Source organism: Mus musculus, chromosome 4, assembly GCF_000001635.26.
Source record: "Mus musculus strain C57BL/6J chromosome 4, GRCm38.p6 C57BL/6J".
Classification (NCBI taxonomy): domain Eukaryota; kingdom Metazoa; phylum Chordata; class Mammalia; order Rodentia; family Muridae; genus Mus; species Mus musculus.
In genome coordinates, this window is record NC_000070.6 from 150362412 (window position 1) to 150384532 (window position 22121).

A 22121-nucleotide genomic window follows, 5' to 3' on the forward strand; every position below is an offset into this window, starting at 1 on the left:
GGTGTTGAACATTTGTCTTCATGAGAGCCTCACCTCTCGGCTTCTCTAAAGGCGTGTTTTAGCCAAGCAGTCCTCCTACCCCGGCTTTGGACTTTGTTTTAATCAGTGTATCCTGGCATGCTTCAGTACGTGGTTTGAATTAGGCTAGTCAGACATTTCCTGTAGGGAAGTAATTGTTCTTTATGCAGGGAATTACTCACTCAGTGATCCTCCCTGTGATGTTGAACCTTGTAAATAGTACTCATTTAATTTTTTTGAAAAGTTTAATAAGTATTTTTCCTGAGAAAGATGGTGATTTTATTTTAAAAGAGTTTAGTTTGTTAGACACATAGTACTAGAAAAACCTCAAATCAGGATAACAACAAAAAGGCAAAAGCAGTGTTTCAAGTTTGTATATGTTACTTTAATTTCACAAATAACTAGTTTAATATTTTCAGTTCTTGGTATAATGATCCTGGTTTTGTATTATCTTATTCTTCAGTAAACTTTGCTGGACCCCCACTGAGACACCCAAGGGCTTTTCTAAACCTCCCATCCAGCATCATGATCTGTGCCCTGAGTGTGTCCCCAGCCTCTCCTCTGTGCTGCCTCTTGTCTGTCATTATACATTGACCGAGCGAGAGCGAGTTGTCAGAGTGAATAAGCAGGGCAGTTAGGAGTCTACCTAGAGGCCTCACTTAGGACTTTGTTTGCTCTCCTTGGGGGCGATGCTCACTTTTGGAATCTGTGCTTCCTGCCTGACCTTTGGTTCCATTTACTTCTCCCTTCTTGTAAGTAGATAAGGTGATGACGCCCTAAGTTGTGTTTCTTCCCTAGAATATGTTTTAGTCATGTTGATACTTTTTAGGATTTCCTCAAGGTAATACTTTTAAATACTTAGTAAGAAGTTATTGCTTGTTTAATTTATGTGAAATATGTTTGGGGCTCATTACTATAAAACATAAAGAAAAGTTAATTGTGCCTCGCCTTAATGTTGTACTTACATAGTTATAATTTGATACCATTTCTAATTATGTTCTGAGAGGATGGACCTGAGCTTGATGATGCATGTCTTTAAGCCCAGCTCTTAGGAGACAAAGGCAAGGTGACTGTTTTACATCCTGTTGAATCTAACCAGGGCTACACAGAAAGACCGTGTTTCAAAAACAAGAGAGAAAATCTGTTGTCTTGATTGCAGTAATGTTTACCTAACTTTATATTTAATCATAAGCTTATTTACTGAAGGCAAAATTAAATATTAAAATGATGACATCAAAGTACATAAACTTTAACTCCTTTTTGTGGCAGGTGTGTTCATGGTTTTCTGTGGGCATACTTATTACCAGTGTGCTTGATTTAATGCTTTATATTTCTGCTCTTCAACACCTTTACCTAGCAAGGAGCACGTGTGAGAAAGTCACGATATGATAAGTGAATGCACAGCACAGGTCACCAGGAAGGCTCTTTGAGAATTAGGATGCTTTAGGCCTGACCTTTCTATGCCTTTAAGGCTTTGTAGCAATGGCATAGGTGAGAGTTACTATCAGAATAGAGTAATGTGAGCCATCCAAAAGAAGCAGTTTTATTTAATATGTTTATTATTACTTATTTTTTAAAGATAGTGTCATGTGTTTCTAGGTGGTTCTGTAGCACTTGATACATAGAAACAAACAAGGCAGTTAATTTTACATGTACTTTAGAATGTAAATAATAGTTTTTTTTGCTTGTTTGTTTATCTATCTATCTATGCATGTTTTTCAAGACAAGAGTTTCTCTGTGTAACCCTGGCTGTCCTAGAACTCACTCTGTAGACTAGGCTGGACTCAAACTTAGAGATCTGCCTGCTTCTGCCTCCTGAGTGCTGGGATTAAAGGCCCTCCATGCCTGGTTCTTTATTAGAAGCAGAGGCTCACTGTATAGTCTTGACTTCCCTGGGACTTATTATTGTAGACCAGGCTGGCTTTGAACTAATAGAGACCCACCTGCCTCTGACTCATAAATACTGGGAATAAAGGTGTGTGCTATCATGTCTGACCAAGGATTTTCTTTTAAAAAGGAAGAATGTGCTGTTACCATTTAATGCTAGAACAACAGGAACTCTGGAATCTTTTGGGGGAGCCTGGAACCTAGAGACCATTTTGATTTGGGGTGGGATGGGTTGTGAAGGTCCATAGCAATCTTAGCTTTTGTACGTGGGAGTTAAATGGAAAAATAAAATTTTGGAATTTAACACGAAAGCAGCTTATAGTGAATCTTTTCCACTCATAAGAGATAGCAGAATGTGTTGAGGCAAGGCTAGTATGTCTAGGACTAGGTATATTAGGAGGGGTAGTCAGAAGATAGCTTTAGAGAGGAAAGAGACTGAGGAGAGTCCCACAGCCAGTAGGCTGTGCCAACAGCACCTACTGTGGCTGGCCCAGCCTTTAAGCTCTGACTAGCAAGGTGAGCTAAGAGTTCCTAGTTTTCCCTCTAGAGAATACATTTGTGCACCAAAACAAGACTTCTCATGGAAGTTTGTTGTAAGAGTATTTATAACAGGAAAAACAAATCCAGAAACTCTGTGTTAACAGCCTCAGGAAGGAATTTCCTAATTACTGTACGCCCACACTGTAAAATTCTGTGCAGTTGTGATCAGGAATGTGGTGTTGATGGCTAGGTGTAAAGTGAGAAGAACAAGTTGCTATAAACAGTAGGATTTAATTTCTGTGAAATAAAAATCAACAGAATGAACCATTGGACAAATGAGCATGCACGGTCATAGAGATGTATGCAGATTCACAAATGGAGAAGAGAACCTGGAGAGACTTTAAGCCATTGAATAGAGCTGTTTAGTTTCTTTTATAGGAAGTTATAACATTTTAATTAAAAAAAAAAAAGTCTAAAAGAACTTCAAAAAGAAATACAGTTTTGTGTTTTGTTTTTGTTTTTTTGAAAACTGTTAAGATTTTCCAAGTTGGTGACATTTTGGTAGCTTGGAAAGAAGAAAGCTAATTTATATAAACTTAACTAATATGTGGCCATAAGACCATATATTAGAAAAACTTAAAATTTCTTGTTTTGTTTTGTTTTGCTTTGTTTTGAGATAGGGCATCTTTATGCATCCTTGGTTGTCCTTGAACTTTCGCTGTAGACCAGGCTGACCTCAAACTAAAAAATCTGCCTGCCTTTGCCTCCTTAGTGCTGAGATTAAAGGCCTGCACCACTACTGCCTAGCAACTTAATACATTTTATTTCATAAAGTATATACAACTTTTCTAGGTTTAAAAAGAAAAAAGGTGTTAAGGGGCTGGAGAGATGGCTCAGTGATTGGGAACACTTACTGCTCTTGCAGAGGACCTGGGTTAGTCCCTAGGACTTACATAGCGTAGCCCATAACTGCTGGGCCTCTACCTTCAGAGCACCTGACTTTCCTGGTTTCTGTGGGTGCCTGGCGGACTTATACACATAGAAGCAATTCAGCGTTCAAATTGAAGACATGATCTCTTAATCTGGGGAAAATACTTACAGTAAATAATGATCTTTCCCCTTAAAATTAGTTAATTAATTAATTGAGAAACAAGTCTCACCTTATAGCACAGACTGGGCTTGAACTTGCAGAGTTCCTTTTGCCTCTTCCTTCAAAGAGTTGGGACTACAGATATGTGTCACCATTCCTGGCTTCTTTATTTTTTCCCTTTTACTCATTTTTAAAGTTAGCACTGCCGAGTTTGTTTGTTTGTTTATATTTTTTGAAACAAGGTATCTTTAGCCATGGCTGTCCTGGAATTTGCTATGACACCAGGCTGGCCTGAAATTCAGAGAGATGTGACTGCTTCTGCCTCCTTAGTGCTAAAATTAAAGGCCTATGCTACCATACTTGAGAATAAGTCCATATTCTACGTAGTAATATTTTTTCAAAATTTCCCTTACTGACTGGTACTAGAGAACTGATTCAGTTAATGTGTGCTTGCTTGACTTGGGTATTTTGTTTTTCTAGGTTTTTTTTTTGTTTGTTTGTTTGTTTGTTTTGTTTTTTTTCCCCCTACAGGAGTTCATGAAGTCCAGGTTAACCTTGACCTTGTGGTTCTCTTTCTCTCATCTTCCAAATGCTGGGATTACAAAGTTTCACTGTCTTCCCTAGTTAGTGGTTGTTGATGATGTTGTTGGCCATCGTTTAAAATGTTACATTAAATAATATAACCTTTCTTCCTCTTTCCTGGTCTTGAGGAGTAGCCAAACCTCCCGTCTTTCTAAGATGCAGTTAAGATTCTTCTTTGCTACGGCAGAGCAGTGTGTGGAGAGGATAGACATGGAGCAGTAGTAGGAAGTTGAGAGTCTTTAATAACATGGGCCCTGTTTAGCTGTTGACAGAGTGTGCTTCGTATTTTCCCTGTGGGCAGTTCCTGGTCATAGCTTTAATGTTAGTTTAGTAGACTTTGGATTTAATTATAACTGCTAGGATAAAGTCAGATGCCAGCTCACTTGGCTGCATGCTGAGGCCTGTAGAGTATGGAATGCTTTGCTCCTAGCTGCATCTGCAGTCTCCTCTCATTATCTCTTAATGGTATTCAACTTGACAGGGTTGTTTTGATGATAGGTGAAGGTTGTTAGGAAACCAGGAACTGGATATGGTGTGGAGTGGAGCTTAGTGCAAAAGGAAGTGATACCTGATGTGGCCAGAAGGAGATACTGTAGGCATCAAGTGCTGCCCTGTGCAGTGCTGAGAGCAGTCGTGGATAGCAAGTCTCGTGAGGCTGGGCATACCTAGCACTGTTTCACTCATACCATGCAACAGTCTTTGTTGTGTGCTAAAACTCCTGAAAAATGTGTAGTTTTGTTATATTAGCTCTTTTTTTTTTTTTTTAAAGATTTGTTTATTTATTTTATCTATATGAGTACACTGTAGTTGTCTTCCGATACAACAGAAGAGGGCCTCAGATCCCATTACAGATGGTTGTGAGCCACCATATGGTTGCTGGGAATTGAACTCAGGACCTTTGGAAGAACAGTCAGTGCTCTTAACCACTAAGCCATCTCTCCAGCCCCCTATATTAACTCTTATTTTCTTCTGCAGATGCCTTAATTGCAAACGCCTATCAATTAGGTATAAGGCAAAGCCTTTGCTTTGAGTGATGTGGAGGTAGGCTTGGAATGGTCTCTGATCACTACCGGGAGCTTTTAGTCAAAAGAGCCTTTGAATAGACTTCTATGACAGGGAAAATAGAGGAAAAAGTGAACACAAAATTCATCTCACTCTTCATTCCTCCCTAGAATAGGGAATAAAATACCCATGAAAGGAGTTGCAGAGACAAAGTTTGGCGCTAAGACAAAAAGATGGACCATCCAGAGACTGCCCCACCGGGGGGTCCATCCCATAATCAGCCACCAAAAGCAGACACTATTGCATATGCCAGCAAGATTTTGCCGAAAGGACCCAGATAGAGCTGTCTTTTGTTTGGCTATGCCACTGCCTGGCAAATACAGAAGTGGATGCTCACAGTCATCTATAGGATGGAACACAAGGCCCCCAGTGGAGGACCTAGAGAAATTACCCAAGGAGCTGAAGGGGTCTGCAACCCTATAGGTGGAACAACAATATGAACTAATGAGTACCCCCAGAGCTCGTGTCGCTAGCTGCATTTGTAGCAGAAGATGGCCTAGTTGGCCATCATTGGGAAGAGAGGCTCCTTGGTCTTGCAAACTTTATATGCCCCAGTACAGGGGAACGCCAGGGCCAAGAAGTGGGAGTGAGTGGGGAGGGGAGCAGGGCGCGGGGGGGGGGGGAGGGTATAGGGGGACTTTCGGGATAGCATTTGAAATGTAAATTAAGAAAATATCTAATAAAAAAATTAAAAAATTCATTGCACTACTCTTTCTTTGAGCAGAATTTGCAACACAGTCATATATAAGAGAAATTTGGAAGACTGAATATGTGCACAAAGTGCTTTCAAAATTTTGTATTCTGTTTACATTGCTCAATATGAGTATCTATTGCCTAAATGTCAGAAGTAGCAAGAGCTGATTTTGAATTAATAGTGGCTTCTGGATCTCACTAACTCTTTGCTTTTGGTTTAGTGTTTTTGGGAGAGGGTCTCACTATGTAGCTCTAACTGGCTTAGGATTCACTATGTAGATCAGGTTTCCTGCCTGCCTCTGTTTTTCTAGTGCTGGAGTTAAAATCATATGCTATCACTCCTAGCTCCTCATTAACTCTTAAAAAGCCTGTCCTTGCAAATAGGATACAAGTTGGGCCTCAGAGTCTATGTAAATCACTTTAGGACCAATGTTTGCATCATTATAACATGGGTGGAAAATCTTGCTTCTTATTGGGCTTTCCCCCCTTCTCTTCTAACATTTTACTCTGTGGTGGAACACATCTGTGCCATGTGTACACTTGGGATGGTCAAAAGACATCCTGGCAAGACATCCTGGCAAGTCAGTTCTTTTCTATGTGTTAGTCCCAAGTATTGAACTCAGGTTGTCAGAGTTAGTGCAAGTGCTCTTGATCATTGAGTATCTTACCAGCACCTTTATTAGACTTTTACAGGCTGAGAGAAGATACACTAATTTGCTGGAAGCTTGTTATTTGAGATGCTGATCATATGAAAGGGGCATCTAGGAGATTCTTTCTATTATAGTGAAAGAAGTAGGGTAGGCTTATTGTAGAAATCTGATGCTAGGGAAATGGAAAGATTGGTGTAACTGGGCACTCTGGTTATGGGTGGATGGTAAGAGTCTACAAAAGAAGAGCCAAAGATTTGTGTCATCAAATTCTGTAAAAGCCACTTCTGAGGTGGCTCAGTGATTTAAAGTACTTTCTGCCAAGCTAATGACCATCTAAGTTCCATCTCCAGGACCCACATGGTGGAACAAGAAAGCCAATTTCTGCCAAGTTGTCCTCTGACCTTTATATGTGTGCATGTGCACCCCTCCCCAGATAACAAAAATTTAAAATAGTGTGCCATCAAGGCTCACAGGACTCCCAGAGGCTGGTGTAGCAGGAGCTTGGAATGTACAAGTTCAGTTATTCTTACTGACTGTTTTCAGACTCACTGTTAACCGGCCCTTCTAGACAACGGGCCTGTCAGAAAAGCTTTGTTTGGCCCTCACCAGATACTTGGTGCTAAGCACACAGACATCTGTTGTGAATATTTGATTTATGGGCAGTGACTCTATTTCCTCATTTTGTATATTCTCTGTAAGTTTCTGTGAGTTATGGGGAGCAAATCCTCTATAGGCTTTGCTGTGTCTGGATTTATCTGGCTAGAGATTGGAAGTGTGTCTAAGTACAGGAGTAGCTTTTGTAGGTAGGCTTTGGGATTGGTTGATCTCTGACATATATGGAGATTAACTCAGAGCCACTTAGTTATGAAGCAGATTTTCAGGTCTTAGGATGGTTTCATTGAAGAGTGGCGTTTTAGTGGAGCTGTGGCAGATGTAGGTTCACACTGCAGAGCCGCTCCAGTGTGTACTGCCCATGGCCACCTTGCAGGGCGACAGAGGTGTTGTGCTCCGTCAGCTCTCGGAAGTTATTGCAGTTACTTGGAGCAAGATTGCCCTTGTAAACCTAGATGGTTTTTCTCCCCCTGCCCAAAAGTTTTAAATTTTATTTTTATTTTATGTGTATGAGTGTTTTACACGTGTGTATGTCTGCTGCAGACTAGAGAAGGTGTCAGATCACTTGGTACTTCTGTTACAGTCATCAGCTGCTTTCTGGGTGCAGGGAATCAAACCTGGGTCCTCTGCAAGAGCAGTCATCTTAACCTCTGCGGCATCTCTCCATTCCCAAAGGTGGTCTTTCATGTTGTTGTGCTAGGAAGCGTTCATGAGCCCCAAAAGACCACCAAGGAGCTGTCTCTGATGTAAAAGCATTAGGGTCTCTTTATTACAAGCCCAGGCTTGGGCTCTCCTCCAACCAAATCCTGACACAGCAGGACAGGATGGGAAGGTGGAGCTGCCTCCTTCCCTCTGCAGGACAAGTTTTTATAGGAAAATAGGAGCAAATGAGGGGGTCCAGTCTGGCAAGCATCTACATAGAATGACTGTAAGCTGACAGTTGAGTGCTCTGAAGCGGCTGTATATAATCACAGATGCTCTGAAAGTACGTCTGAAACAATCAGACTGATCTTTGATTAACTGTTGTTAGGAAGTAGCTAGGGAGTAACTCTGGCCAAGGACAAGCCAAGGGGGCCCTTCTTGGTACTCTGGTGTAGCTTGGGCTCTGCTGCAGGTGAAGTTTTCAGGCTATTTTTCTTTTCTTTAAGATGGAAGCTTGTTCTGAGATGGAGTAGGTTTGGCCTCTCATGTCAGCTTCATGATTGGTGCCAACAAGGGAGAGCCTCTGAATTCTACCCTTACCTTCTTCCTTCTACTTTGTTTAAGCAGTTTGGAAAAAACATTACTTTAATCCTGTCTAAAATTCTCTGCCTAAAAAGATACCCAGTAAATTAGAAAATGTATTCTGCCTTTAGAAGTTGAATTAACGTGCATAAAACCATTTGAGCAAACTTGCTGGAAGGGGAAAGGTGCACGGGTGAAGTCACCGAGTGGCCATTTAAATGTGGAGCTGCTGCTCTTTCATTTGGGTCAATAGCTATGTCTGTACTTTAAATCCATATTCTTTTAGGAGTTCTTAAAAATTCCTGGAATGTTTTATTTATAAGGACCAAACAATCTTTGCTATTACTACTAAGCAGTAGCGTACATGGTATAAGTAAAGTTAGATTTAATTTTAATAAAATTTATCAAGTTGATAATGTTTTGAGCAGACTTCTTTGGGAGTTGGGGAAGGAAGTAGTTTGAAATTATCAGTCGATAATTCTCTTCAGATGAATTTACAAGTTGAGTTAATGATGAAGCCTTGAATCTAGCCGATGAGTTGTTTATTTAAAGCCACATGACAAAGAATGTGCATTTTATTGGCTTTATTAGGTGAGTTTCGATCAAGCCCAGCTTAGCCTACATTTTTTGTAGCAGATGGATCTTTAATTCCTCTTGGAAACGGTCGGGAGAGATTTAATTAAGTCACTTAGAGAAATTCTTAAATTATAAGAAAAATGGGGGTCAGAAATGTTTGCCACCAAACAGTGCTGCTCTCCTGTGGTCTTTGAAAGCAAGTGTTTGGTTGTCTGTGGACCTTGGTTGTGTCATCTGCATTTGTTAGGCATCAAGGTGGTTTAGCATTAGTATTCCTTGTTGAAGCTGAGGCTGCACTAGGATGTGTAAACTGCTGATCACAATCGGGAATGCGCTGCCTCTTTAATGTCTTGCTTGCAGATGCATTTTCTAGCTGACCACGCTATTAAGAGCTACCATCAATCACGCAGCCTTGCAGTTCCGGCTGTTGGGAACACTGGGAGGATTGGGGGAACTTGAGGGTGGCGGGGCAAGGAAGGAGCTACAATTGCGGCGGGCATTGTGTGTGCTAGCCCCATGGTGGCGGCCTGGGCGCGTGCAGAGCCGGCCTCGTTCCAGCCCGGGTTTTGCTGGCCGCCGTCGCGCTCAGGCGGCTCTTTCTCTCTAGTCTGGGTCACAGGCACGTGGCGGTGCTGGCCAGGCCGCCGGGGCTCAAGGAGTTCGAGTGAGCGCTGTGGCCGTGGGCCCAGCGCATCCCCAGCCGAGGGCCGGCGCTTGTAGCAGCCCGGACCCACCCGCGCGGCCGGCGCCCGGCCTCCTTTTGTTTGGAGGTGCAATTCACCGCCCAGCCCTGCCGGCCTCCTGGCTCCGCCCGCCTGGCTCTCGCCCTGGGGTTTGCGGGATCCCGCGCCCCAGGAGGAGGAGGAGGAGGAGGACTGGCCCAGCCGCACGGGCAAGTGGCCGGCGGCCCTGTGCGGCGAGGGGACGCAAGTCTCCGGCTGGAAGTTGGACAGACAAGTGTCGCGTGGGCGTTGAGAGGTGACCTGGTGTCGTGAGTGTTAGGAATGGGGAGTTGGTTTTTGAAGTGTCCCATTACATTCCAGTTGGAATTTGTTTCTTTATGATAGTTCGCAGCACTGGAAATTTCAACCAAAGTAAACCAAATAGTAAACGTCTTCGGGGCAGGGGAAAGGCAGTTTGAAAATGTTTCTTGAGTATGTTTGTTTTTTTCCTTCTGAAAGTAAAGCCTGTTTGAGGATGAGCAGTCTGTAATGTACAAGAAGCTGTTTTAGTTGAAACTTCACTGCCTGCTGGCGAGTAAATATAAGTTCAAAAATAAAATGAATTTAATGGATTTGGTAATAACAAAATGCTGATCACCCGTGATTTGCTTTTTGACCAAAATAACTGCAGTACAGGGCTCTTGATAACAATTACATTTACTTTAAATTTCTCTCTCTCTCTCTCCCTCTCTCTCTCTCTCTCTCTCTCTCTTTCTCTCTCTCTGTGTGTGTGTGTGTGTGTGTGTTCGTTCGTTCCCCACCACCTTGCTTGTTCAGAAGTCCTGTGCTGCTATGAGACCTGCTTAACCACTTAATTTTTACTGGGGGGTGGGGGTGGGGAACCGCCTGTAACACTGTCTTACTCCCAGTCTTTAAGAGTTCCTGGCACACATGTGGCACTGACTGTAGGGGCATTGTTTGGCTGGAGGCCTCTCAGCCATATGGCAATCTCAGAAATGGTATGTGAATAAACATGGGGGTCAATGAGATTACATCTTCCCTTTGAAATTGTGTTCCTGGATGCTTTCAGGATTGAGACATTTAAGGAAAAGCTGTGAACAGAGTTGACAAAGACCTTAAACTCTGCCAATGTGTGGTATTGAGTTTTTGTTCCTTTTTCCCAGGGAACTCCAAATTTAAAGTAGACATGATTTAAGACCTTCCTTACACATGGGAACAATATCCTATCCATTCTGTTGGCAATTATTTCCAGAGGCACAGCTAGCGCTTCCTTTTTAAGCATATGTAGACTCAGGCAGGAAAAGACCGTTGCCTTTCAGAGTATTTACATTGCCTAGGAAAATAACAGGAGGCAGGTGTGCAGATGCCTGACGGTGACTCCACAGTGGTGTGTGGGCTCTTAGGAGTCTGCGTTTGTTTTTTTGCCAGCTCTAATTTAGTAGTGTTGAAACTATTCTGTAAGGCTCTCTGGGGCCGTGGATGATGCTTCTCACTCCAGAGCCCTTGAGTGCTCATTGTGCTCTGGCAGGCACTGCCTTTGGCAGGCTGCTCCTGAAGTGTTATTTGATCTCCGTGCATGATAAAATTGACTAAGATTACATGTTCCTCTCCCCTTGGCTTCTGAACGGGATGCATCAATGAGGCCCATTCAGTAATATATTTAAAGACCTAGCCCACGTTAATTCATCCCGAGATTTCCAGAAAAAGGCTTTTAGATATTTGCCTTGTTTTGAGGTTTTACATTTATGAATTGAGGCAAGAGCTGATGTAATGTGGCTCTACTTCCTTTGTGTAGTGTTTTTAATAGTCCACAGGACCCTGCTCTGGTCTGTATGGATGTGATAATTTCTGTGAGGGGTGGGGGAGAGAGCATTTAGATAACCTTCAGCTGCGCCTGATTTACTTTCTATATTATAGGCCAGAGCAGGGAAGAGTGTGGTGGCGAGCTGTGGCAGCTTGGCAGGAGGGTTCAGTGAACGCCCGTGTGTGATGCAGACCGGCTTTTCATTTTAATCAGTGCGACTGTGTACAGCTGTTAGGTCAGGCAGCACTGGCAGTTCCTGCAGGGTAGTTTTATCATTTTTAGAGCTTTTGTGAATTTGCCTGGTTGTTTCTTAATCCCTCACCCATTGCCACCATGATTGATTTTCAGCAAATGATAGAAACAAAACAAGGTTTTATTTGTTCCTGTAACAGTTTATACTTGTGAGAAATTTATTTTTGGTTTTGAGGAACATTGACTGTTAATAGGCTTTATATTTACCATTATTTCCCAAGGTCAGAAGGTTTTTGCCTGGTATTCTATAGTCCAAGAAGCCAGTGGAAAACAAGATTTTATAACAGGAAGTCAATATATTGTTTAAAAAATAAGGACGAAGGGAGTCTTTGTTCTCTAGTGTTACTTTGTGAAACTCAAAACAAATGTTAGCATCAGTGGCATTAACTAGACTGTTTCCTCTTTGTCTTTTATCTCTCTCACTTCACCAGAGACCCTGAGAAGAGATGATGCCCAGGGCTCTGCCTGGGCGAGTCCTAGAAGAGTTAGAGGTGTTTCTGTTGAGGGCGTGAGTTTACTAATGTAAATTTAAAATGTGTCACTGGTACCAAGTTATTAAAAAGTATTTTCTCAAGATTTAAGATTGAATACACATAAATCTTTGTCTTATAGGCCTGTGATGAAGTCAGGCTCTGAAGGCTGAGGGACAGATTGTAATTAGACTGGCCCCTTTCTCTGCCTGGGTCTTTTTACCGTTGTCATCTTGGTGAAACGATAGTCTGTGCAGCACTGATATCATGGGCTTCTAAGACTGTCGGGAGCATAGCCACAGCAGCAGACTCGATGGCCAGTGTGCTTATAAATCAAGGCTCTGTGGGATCTTCTTACTGTGCTGCTGTGGGCGGTAGAGAAGGTTAGGTTGGATAGACATTCTTTTTACATGATCAGAGCAGTGGATTCTTGAAATAACTTGGGGTGAGGAAATAAGAGTATGTATCTGATTGAGGAAAACTGAAAGATTGATGTTGACAGCTAGAGACTGCTGAGTTAAAATGGAAACAGAAGAGGTGTGCCCTAGGTCCAAGCTGAACAGAATATTTCACAAGTCCTTCTGCTAGATGTTTGTTATTACTGACACAGGTCTTTGGATATAAACATTAATAGTGAGTGAAGCCTTAGGCTTGTCCTTTAAAGGCCAGTGTATCTGTGACAGATAACATTTGTAATGAAAAACATTAAAACAGTAATGCTGACATTTAATTATCAGAAAAACCGACAGACTCTTATTAGCTCAATAGGAAAGCAGTGAGTCTATCTAAAGGGTGTGTGATGTCATGCTCTGCTGAATAATTTACTTACTTCGGGCTCCTCCCCCACCCCAGTCTGTCTGTCTGTCGGTCTGTCTGTCTGTATACTGTATGCATGCCTGCTGCCTACGGAGGCCAGAAGAGGGCATTTGATTTACTGGTACTAGATTTACAGATGGAGGCTACTGTGTGGGTGTTGGGAAATGTACCCAGGTCCTCTGGAAGAGGAGCCAGTGAGTGCTCTTAATTTCTCTAGCTCCAATTAACTTTTTAATTAGTTATTACTGGTTTTGGGACAGAGTATCATGAAGTGCAGGCTGGCTCAGAATTCCTGATCTTCTTGCCTCCACCTCTGAGGGTTGGCATTAGAGGTTCGTGGCATGATGCCTTGCTTAGAATGAGTAAATCAGAACAATTAGAGGTTTATTTGGCCCATGTCCTGGTAACAGCCTTGTTCAGAAGCTGAAGTCCAAAAGCTTAGAAAGGAAATGGGGGTAAGCAGGATTGAGCAGGAGTGAGCAGGTGTGGGTAGGAGTGTGCAGGGCAGGGCAAGGCATGGGGAGGGCAGGAGTTGGGCAGCTTTCAGAAAATTAGTCCTTTTCTCATCAATCCACTCATACATAACTCAGTTAATTTCTTCTAGGCCCTTCCAGCACAACAGCACTGGGGAGTAAGGTTCTAATAGACCAACCATAGTCAAAGCTTAGTACTCCACAGAAGTGCTGAGGATAGACCTGGCTTACTGCATGCACGGTGCAGAAAGTGCTGCCGTGCAGAGTCCCTGTCTTCACCATGCAGTGCAGTGGAAGGAGAAGGAGAAGAAAAGAGAACATAGTAATTGGTGAAATAGGAGATAACCTGGCTGATGATGGTGGCTTACACTTGTAATTTCAATTTAGGAGGTGGAGGAAGGAAGATTCTGAAGTTTGAGGCTAGTCTGTGCTTCATGGTGAGATCCAGGCAGCCTGAGTTAGAGAGTTGAGACACTGTTTCACTTCATGGTGAGATCCAGGCAGCCTGAGTTAGAGAGTTGAGACACTGTTTCACTTCATGGTGAGATCCAGGCTAGCCTGAGTTAGAGAGTTGAGACACTGTTTCACTTCATGGTGAGATCCAGGCTAGCCTGAGCTAGAGAGTTGAGACACTGTTTCAATGACAAGAGAAGGAAAAACCCAATCATCAAACAATAAAAAACCAAGCTAATCCATGAGCATGGCAGTGTTTTGTTTTTGAAACACAGCACAATTAAGCGTTACTTCTTAAGTGATTTGCTTTTCCTTGTGTGATAAAAATGCATTTCTCATGTCAATGGAAGGATTTCTTAGCCACCATTTATACAATTTGACTCATCTCTCAAATACAGAAAGAGGAAGAGGATTTGAGAAGAAAAGAATAAAAACAACCATCAAAACAGACATTAAATAAATATAGTGATTTGCCAGTTTTAAGCTTCTAGTATTGGAAATGAAATGTTTGAATCATAATCTGTCTATACAAGGAGTATGCAGGCATTTAAAAGTCATTATAAGTGGGGCAGGTGAGATGGCTCATAGGGAAAAGTGCTTGTTGCACAAGCATGAAGACCTGAGTTCAAGCCTCAGCACCCACGTAAAAGCTCAGTGTAACTCTATAACTGTGGTACTGGGAAGCCAGAGTCAGGAAGAACCTAGGGTCTTGCCCAATTTCCTCTCTAGCTAAATCACTGAATTACAGATTCATTGATGGAGATCCTGACTTTAAAAAGTAAGGTGGAGAGCGATAGAGAAAAATAACCCAAGTTCCATTGGATACATTCATACACTGAGGGAAGGAAGGAAGGAAGGAAGGAAGGAAGGAAGGAAGACAGGAGAGAAAATTAAGATAGCTTTTCCCCTTATGTTAAACAGAGGCTGTTTAACTACATAGTATGATCCTAGCCACATACCAGTGCTTACTCAGCATGGTAAGAAGAAGTGGTGGTTACCTTTCTCTGGACAGTAGGAGTGTAGATAATTCCATTTCCTTTGTGTTACTCTTTTTTGCCATGAATTATTTAGTCCTTGTAGGTATAAGAGAGATCCATGTCAAAGCCAGGAAACTGTGGCATCAAGAGGCAAGAGGTTGAACAGTTTGGCTAGGATTCCAGATTCCTCAGCCTCTGATTTTTTTTTTTTTAAGAAGTTACATTTATTGTATTATCAATTAGTTTTATTTAATGGGTGTTTGTATATATGCAGCAACACATGGAAGTCAGAGGATAACTTATGGAAGTTAGTTCTTGAATTCCACCATGTAGCTAGAATTCAGATTATCAATCAGGCTTGCTGGCAAGTACTCTTAGTTGCCCTCTGATCTTCAGAACTCGGTCATTTCTCGAGTCAAGCAACTCAGTTTGTGCCTCAAAGGCTTTATGATCAGCCATTTCTACAGTCTCGCATTGATGTCAACTTTGATTGCAGTATTTTTGTTGTACAAATGCAAAGAGGACTTGTAGCTACATCTCATTAACCATTCCTGAAACTGTTGGTTCCTAATGTTTCATTAAAAGTTCTGTGATGAGACAATTAGGCTAATTAGGTTTCCTTGAAGATAACTGAAGTTGAAGAAAAATCACATAACATTTATATAAAGTATTTAAAACATTCCATCAGGTACAACGAAGAAGGATAGGTTGGTGTTTTTTGTTTTTGTTTTTTTTGCAAATCCTTATTTTTAAGTGTGTGTGTGTGTGTGTGTGTGTACGTTACACATGTCACAGAGCATGTGTGGAGGTCAGAGGACAATGTTCAGGAGTTGTTCTCTATATACTGTGTGGTCCTAGGAGACGCTCATCAGACTTGGTGGCATGGTACCTTTACCTGCTGAACCATCCTGATGGCCTCTATACTCCTAGTCTGTTTGAAGTGGATGCTTGTAGTTGATAAAGGATGAGTAGTGCACACTCTTAGAAGTGAGAGGTTCGGCCTCAGAGCTGGAACAAAAGGATGCTAGCAAGAGAAACTGAAGTTTAATACTGCTACCTGCTTAGTACATTAGAAGGGCTGTAAAATTTTATGGTGGTTATATGTCAGCCATGTTTGGGTTTGGTGGGTAAAATTAGGCAATGACTATAAGTAACTTTAGAAAGAAACATTTTAATTTTGATAATTGTAAGTTCTCTGTGGATATTTTAAAGAATTTGTGGTATGTTTAGATCTTGATGTGAAAGCCAAGTGTTCATGCCATTAGCATTTGCACTCATTGCTCAGTTCTGCAGCAAACAGACCTGTTTCTTACATCTTGCTTTTCCAAAGCCAGTGAGCTCCTAGTGATCTGGGTATTAAAGGTGGTAGTTTCTTTGTGGCTGCTGAGCTTTAAAAGAGTAAAAGAGAGCACACACTCACCGTGCATTTGCCACACTGTCAAGTCAGCACACTCCAGTGGTGTGTGCTGCTGTGTTCACAGCTGCTTTTACCACGAAGCCACCGGATTATCTGCTAATAATTTAAAAATAGATGGGTGGAAACAGGTCTCTGCTGGGCTTGAGTGTCAGCATCAGAAGTGAATTGTATGCCTTTGAATAAAATGACAATTGAAGTTATGCCCTGTAACACGGTCTTTAGGACTTCTCAGACCAATTTATTCTGTGCATAAAGAACAGGAGGAGTTGATTAGGATCTTTTTATATGACCAAGGTTGGAGAAATTTTCATTGTATGGGTATGGGTGTTTTGCCTGCATTATGTCTGTGTAGCACATGTGTGTCTGTGCCTGAGGAGGCCAGAAGATCATCAGATCCCTTGGAACTAAAGTTAGAGCCGATTGTCTGATGCCATGTATGTACTGGGATTCAAAACTGGGTCCTCTGCAAGTGTACCCAACTGCTGAGCCACCTTTGCAGCCCTGGAAAGGTGGGTCATTCAATTTACTCATTAGTCTTTTCCTTTTAAACATTGAAACGTATCATATGTAGTTGGCATGTCATGCATATGTAGTATGTAGTGAACTTTTTGGAGTTTTTTGGTATCACCAACCAGCCAACAAAGACAAAAAATTAAATTTCTGTCTTGGTTTCTTTTTATATTGCTATGATAAAAATATTTGGCCAAAACAAGGGAGCAGGTTTACTTTGGCTCGAAGTTCCAGGTTGCAGACTGCCATGGTGGGGACAACAGAGCTGCATAAGCTTAAGCTTAGAGACCTGGTGATGTGACCTCAGTCATGAGGCAGAGAGAGGGGAAGACCAAGGCAAACAGCTGCTCAGCTAGCTCCCTTTCCCCGTTTACACAGCACCGAGTCTCAGCCGGGGAAGGGCGCTGCCCGCAGGTCTGATTGTCAGGTTGATAGTGAACACTAGTACAGTGTCCAAATCTTTCTTCAAAATGAGTGCTTTTTTTTTTCTATTATGAAAATTTAACAAGTATTTTTGGAAGGGGCTCAAATTAATAAATCTCTTAAATTATACCTATTAGTATTTGCTTAGTAAAAAATGAACAGTTTAGGGCCAGCTATAGTGGTGTGCATGCACCTTTAGAGTACTTTGGAGGCAGAGGCAGGTGAATCTCTGTGGTTTAAAGCCAGCCTCGTTCACATAGTGAGTTTCAGGCCAGCCAGGACTAGTAATAAATCAGTGGAGGAAAATGAGAGAACAGACCCAGCTTGACCTCAGAATGGTGAGAGCAGCTTTTTCAGCTGAGAGGACTGTACCATAGTCCTTGTTCGAGGGTATGGGATGTGTCATGTGTCATGTCATGTGCTCATGGCCTTGAGAGGCCCAGAAATTGCCTTTCTGAACTGTAGGGTGGAAAGATAAATCAGGTTCTTGGTTTCTATGATCTCAGAGGTCCAGGAAGTGTAGTGGGGGTTGGCTGCTTTCTAAAATTCCATGGGTGGCAGGAATCTTGAAGCCTTGGGCCTGTTTTGGGCTATGATTTTGGGGTGGGGTATTTTCTTTAGTAAGATGCTGTTTCAAAAACAAACGAACAAACAAACAAAAACAATAAAACGAACAGTTTTTCCAAAAGAAAGAGTTTATTCTGGGATTATCATTCCAGAGAAATAAAGAATCCATTGTTGACATAACAGGGAAGCAAGGGAGCAGTTAACTACAGCAGCAGGAACACCTAAGAGCTCACATCTCTAACCTAAGCATTAAGCAGAGACTGAGACTTTAAATACCACTGTAACAGTCTGTGCGGTAGGGACGATATACTTATTGTCTGCTTTGTAACATTTTAATCACTACTGTGGTGTCTGTGTCAACGGGGCTGAGACACCAGACTTCTGCAGCAGCCTCCTCTCCCTCCACCCTCCAGCCATTGAGCTCCTCCATGCACCTGCTTGTTGAAATAGCTCTCACTGTACTGACTCTCACTGTACTGGCTCTAGTGCAGAGGATGATCTCGAACCCCTTGCACTTCTGTTTGCTGAGTGCACCACGTCTTTCTATGTTAGAGAAATGTCTGGCTCTGCTTGTTTAGAGCTTTTTGACTTTTCATTGATCCAGCTTTTGTCAGAATTTCGTTATCACACTAATTGTGTTTAGTTAGTTGCCAGAGCCTTGTTTGCTTTATTTTATTTTATTTTTTTGAATTTTTTTGATTTTTTGATTTTTTGATTTATTTATTTATTTATTTATTGAATTTTTTTGAGTCCTGGTTGGCCTGGAACTCCCTATGAAGACCAAGTTGTCTTTAAACATGTGATCCCTCTGGTGGGCCTTCCAAACAGTAGGTTGTGCTCAGTCTCTCTTGTGTGTGCACATGCACCCTGCCCCCAGATTTATTTATTTAATATATGTGATTACACTGTTGCTGTCTTCACATACTCTAGAAGAGGACATGGCAGATGGTTGTGAGCCACCATGTGGTTGCTGGGAATTGAACTCAGGACCTCTGGAAGAGCAGCCTGTGCTCTTGACTGCTGAGCGGTCTCTCTAGCTGGTGCATGCACTCTTGCTCACTCCTCCCCATCTCCTTTCTCCTCTTATCCCAGGTAAAGCACTGAGTGAATTGTCTTTTCAGCCCAGGTTCTTTGTTTTTCTTCAGAGGCATCTTTGAGTATTTCTGTAGGGTGTGGCTCATGTCCTGGAACATAGTATATAACCGTTTGGATGCATACCCACTGCTTGTAGTTGCTGGCTTATGGAGCCATGGTGGCCCAGCCTTAAACCTGTCATTCAGAACCAACGGTGAGCCCTAAATCTGAGCTTGAATTATGAGGAAGGTTTTGTAGTTTTTGTTTTTGTTTTTTGTTTTTAAGATTTACTTATGGGGCTGGCGAGATGGCTCAGTGGGTAAGAGCACCCGACTGCTCTTCCGAAGGTCTGAAGTTCAAATCCCAGCAACCACATGGTGGCTCACAACCACCTGTAATGAGATCTGATGCCCTCTTCTGGTGTGTCTGAAGACAGCTACGGTGTACTTACATTAAATAAATAAATAAATAAATAAATCTTAGAGAAAAAAAAAAGATTTACTTATTTATGTATTTTACAAAAATGAGTACTCTACTAGTATGTATAGCTCTATGCCAGAAGAAAGCATCAGACAGAAGAGGGCATCAGGTCCCGTTACAGATGGTTGTGAGCTACCGTGTGGTTGCTGGGAATTGAATTCGGGACCTAGAAGAGCAGCCAGTGCTCTCACCCACTGAGCCAGCTCTCCAGCTCTGGTGTTGTAATTCCTATTTCTGTCAGGTTTGCTTTACTTGAATCTTCTGTAGCCCCTGATTTGTTGAGACTTGTAAAACACTTTATGTGTGGGATTATTTGTTTGGGGGTGGGGAGTGGCCCATAGGCTACTGTGCCTTTGCATCTTTTGGTACAGAAGGATCTCACCTCCTGAACTAAAGGGCTTAGCCTCCTTGAAACTGATCCTGTAAGGCGAGGTATAGAATGAACCTCAGTGTAGGTTTATGTACCACCTCATCCCTGCTTTCATCTTATTCTCCTCCTTGCCCTGCAGTTTTTCTGTGTCAAGGAAAAGAGAAGCTTTGTAATACAGTGGAGGATGGATGCAACAGTGGATTCTCATCTTTATACCAAGCTTACTTTTCAAAGGGGAAATGGAACATTGTAGAGTAGTACCCTAGATAACCCTTAGCCACTGCTATTGGCCCAGTGCCTTTATTGATCTGAAATTTTATTTTCTGTTTCGTGAACTTCAGTAAGAAGCATTTAAGCATATTTAAAGTAAATCATTTTCATTTCTTTTAACCTTCCCTACCTCCCCGTAGATGGATGCAGATATAAATAAATACAAAGATTTCATTTCTGCCAAAGACAGTCAAGAGTTTGTGTAGGCAGATACTACGTATTAAACTGTGTTCTGCAGTTCAGGCTGTCCAGATCTAGCCCCTAACTTGATGTTGTGGTGGGATCAGTAAAGACAGGAAGGGGAAAGGGGCGCAGGGAGAGCAGCTGCCACTCCTGAGAGACTGAGCTAACCCCTGTGCTCTGAGGACAGAGCCAGGAAACACCCATATGCAGGCTCTCACTGGAGACCTAAGTGAAATGAGTTTCTGTTTTGAAAGCCATCAGCCTACAGCATTCTGTTGTAGCAGCTGGAGTTGATGAGTGTGGAGCACATCGTATAGAGTTAATACACAAGGCCCCCAGTAGCTTATGATGGACACTGAGCTTTTGGAGAGTGAAATAGACATTGCATTTCTGTTGGGAGAAGTCGTTATATCTACTGAACAGCCTTCACTGAACTCTGTTTCAGGCCTCACGATTGCCTTGTGAAGGAAGCAGGGTATAGTTGTTTTCTGTGGTTTCCAACTAAAAGCTGTGGACCATGAGATCCCTCTGCAGGTAAAGCCTTTTGCCGCCAAGCTGGATGATGGCGTTCCTTTTTCAGGCTCCACGGGGTGGGAAGGAAAGAACAACCTACAAGCTGTCCTTTGACCTTTGTGTTTATGTGCACACATGTAAACACACTTGTACACACATGCACACAAAGAAAACATGAAGAAAATAAGAAGAGGATAAAATCCAGGTCTGGAGAGGTCTGTTGATTGGTTGCCCTGTACACCACTTTTGCAGGCGGCTAACCTCCAAGAGGTGCGCTTTCTGACTTTTCTACCCATTGTTGGTCCCTCACGGGGGATTCCATGTTTGCCATTCTTTTAATTCCTTTGGTTAGAAGAACGAAACATTTGTTTTTAGGCATTGTAGTTGTCACCTGTTTAGGGAGGAGACATCTGTGACAGTTCTCATGGGAAATGTACTTGTAGTGATGGAGACACTGGATTTATCATTCATGGAAAAAATAGGAACATAAACTCTTTGATCTGACAGTTTTGAAATATATAGATTCCTTGAGGTGTCATAATTATAAGAAATGTGATATTTGAATTAGACTCGAGACACTTTTTATTTTTATTTTTTTCAGGTGTTGAGTATTGCCAATGAGTGGTGGGTGTGGGAATGTCTGCTGCTACGTGATCCTTATTCACTAAGGGTGATTTAAGGGCATTTCTTCAAGTAGATAAAGCTTGATTTTTTTTAAAAAAAGATTTTATTTATTTATTGTATGTAAGTACACTGTAGCTGTCTTCAGATCTCATTATAGGTGGTTGTGAGCCACCATGTGGTTGCTGGGATTTGAACTCAAGATCTCCAGAAGAGCAGTCAGTGCTCTTAACCGCCGAGCCATCTCACTAGTCCCCAAAACTTGATTGTTAGAAGATAGAAAGTTTAAGCAATTGCAGAGGGGTAAATCCCATAACAGTAAAACAAAACCCATTGTAATCCAAAACCCAATTCAGACGCTGCTATACATTCTTAAAGAATTTGGTTCTCTACTAAGTCTGTAGGCTGCCAGGACATTGCATTTGCTCTATTTTCCATTGAAATTTTAACAAAATAAACAGTAACTAGATTTTATTTATGATATTAAAAACTATTCCTTTGAGATTAAAGCTTTAACTTATTTTTTCTTTTAAAAACTTTATTGGGAATAAAATTCCCATACCAGACAATTTATTTTGAGACCATACAATAATGAATGTGTTTAAAAAACACAGCCACAGAGTTGTACAATCTTTATTACAACACAATTTTTTAAGTATTTATTTATTTATTTATTTATTTAGAGACAGGGTTTCTCTGTGTAGCCCTGGTTGTCCTGGAACTTACTCTGTAGACCAGGCTGGCCTAGAGATCCACTTGCCTTTGCTGAGATTAAAGGTGTGCACCATCACTGCCCCCTAAGAATAGACTTTATACAGCGCTTTCTGGTGTCCTAGAGAATATGCCTCCACGGTCTTCACATGGTCTCGGATTTCTGTAAGGATAGAGCTA

General features: G+C 41.9%; 1 protein-coding gene across 11 annotated transcripts in view; it reads left to right on the top strand.

The window, feature by feature from the left end:
- Nucleotides 1-22121, top strand: part of Rere (arginine glutamic acid dipeptide (RE) repeats) — a 340456-nt gene that overhangs the window by 80901 nt on the left and 237434 nt on the right. The window contains exon 1 of one of the 11 annotated variants that reach the window (XM_030253741.1): nucleotides 5933-20630. The exons of 6 other annotated variants lie outside the window; for them this stretch is intronic. The gene's annotated coding sequence lies outside the window, so the exon portion shown is untranslated. Of the gene's footprint in view, nucleotides 1-5932; nucleotides 20631-22121 lie in introns of those variants that run through there. 4 more of the 11 variants (XM_030253744.1, XM_030253742.1, XM_006539137.4 and 1 more) reach the window with 4 other exon arrangements.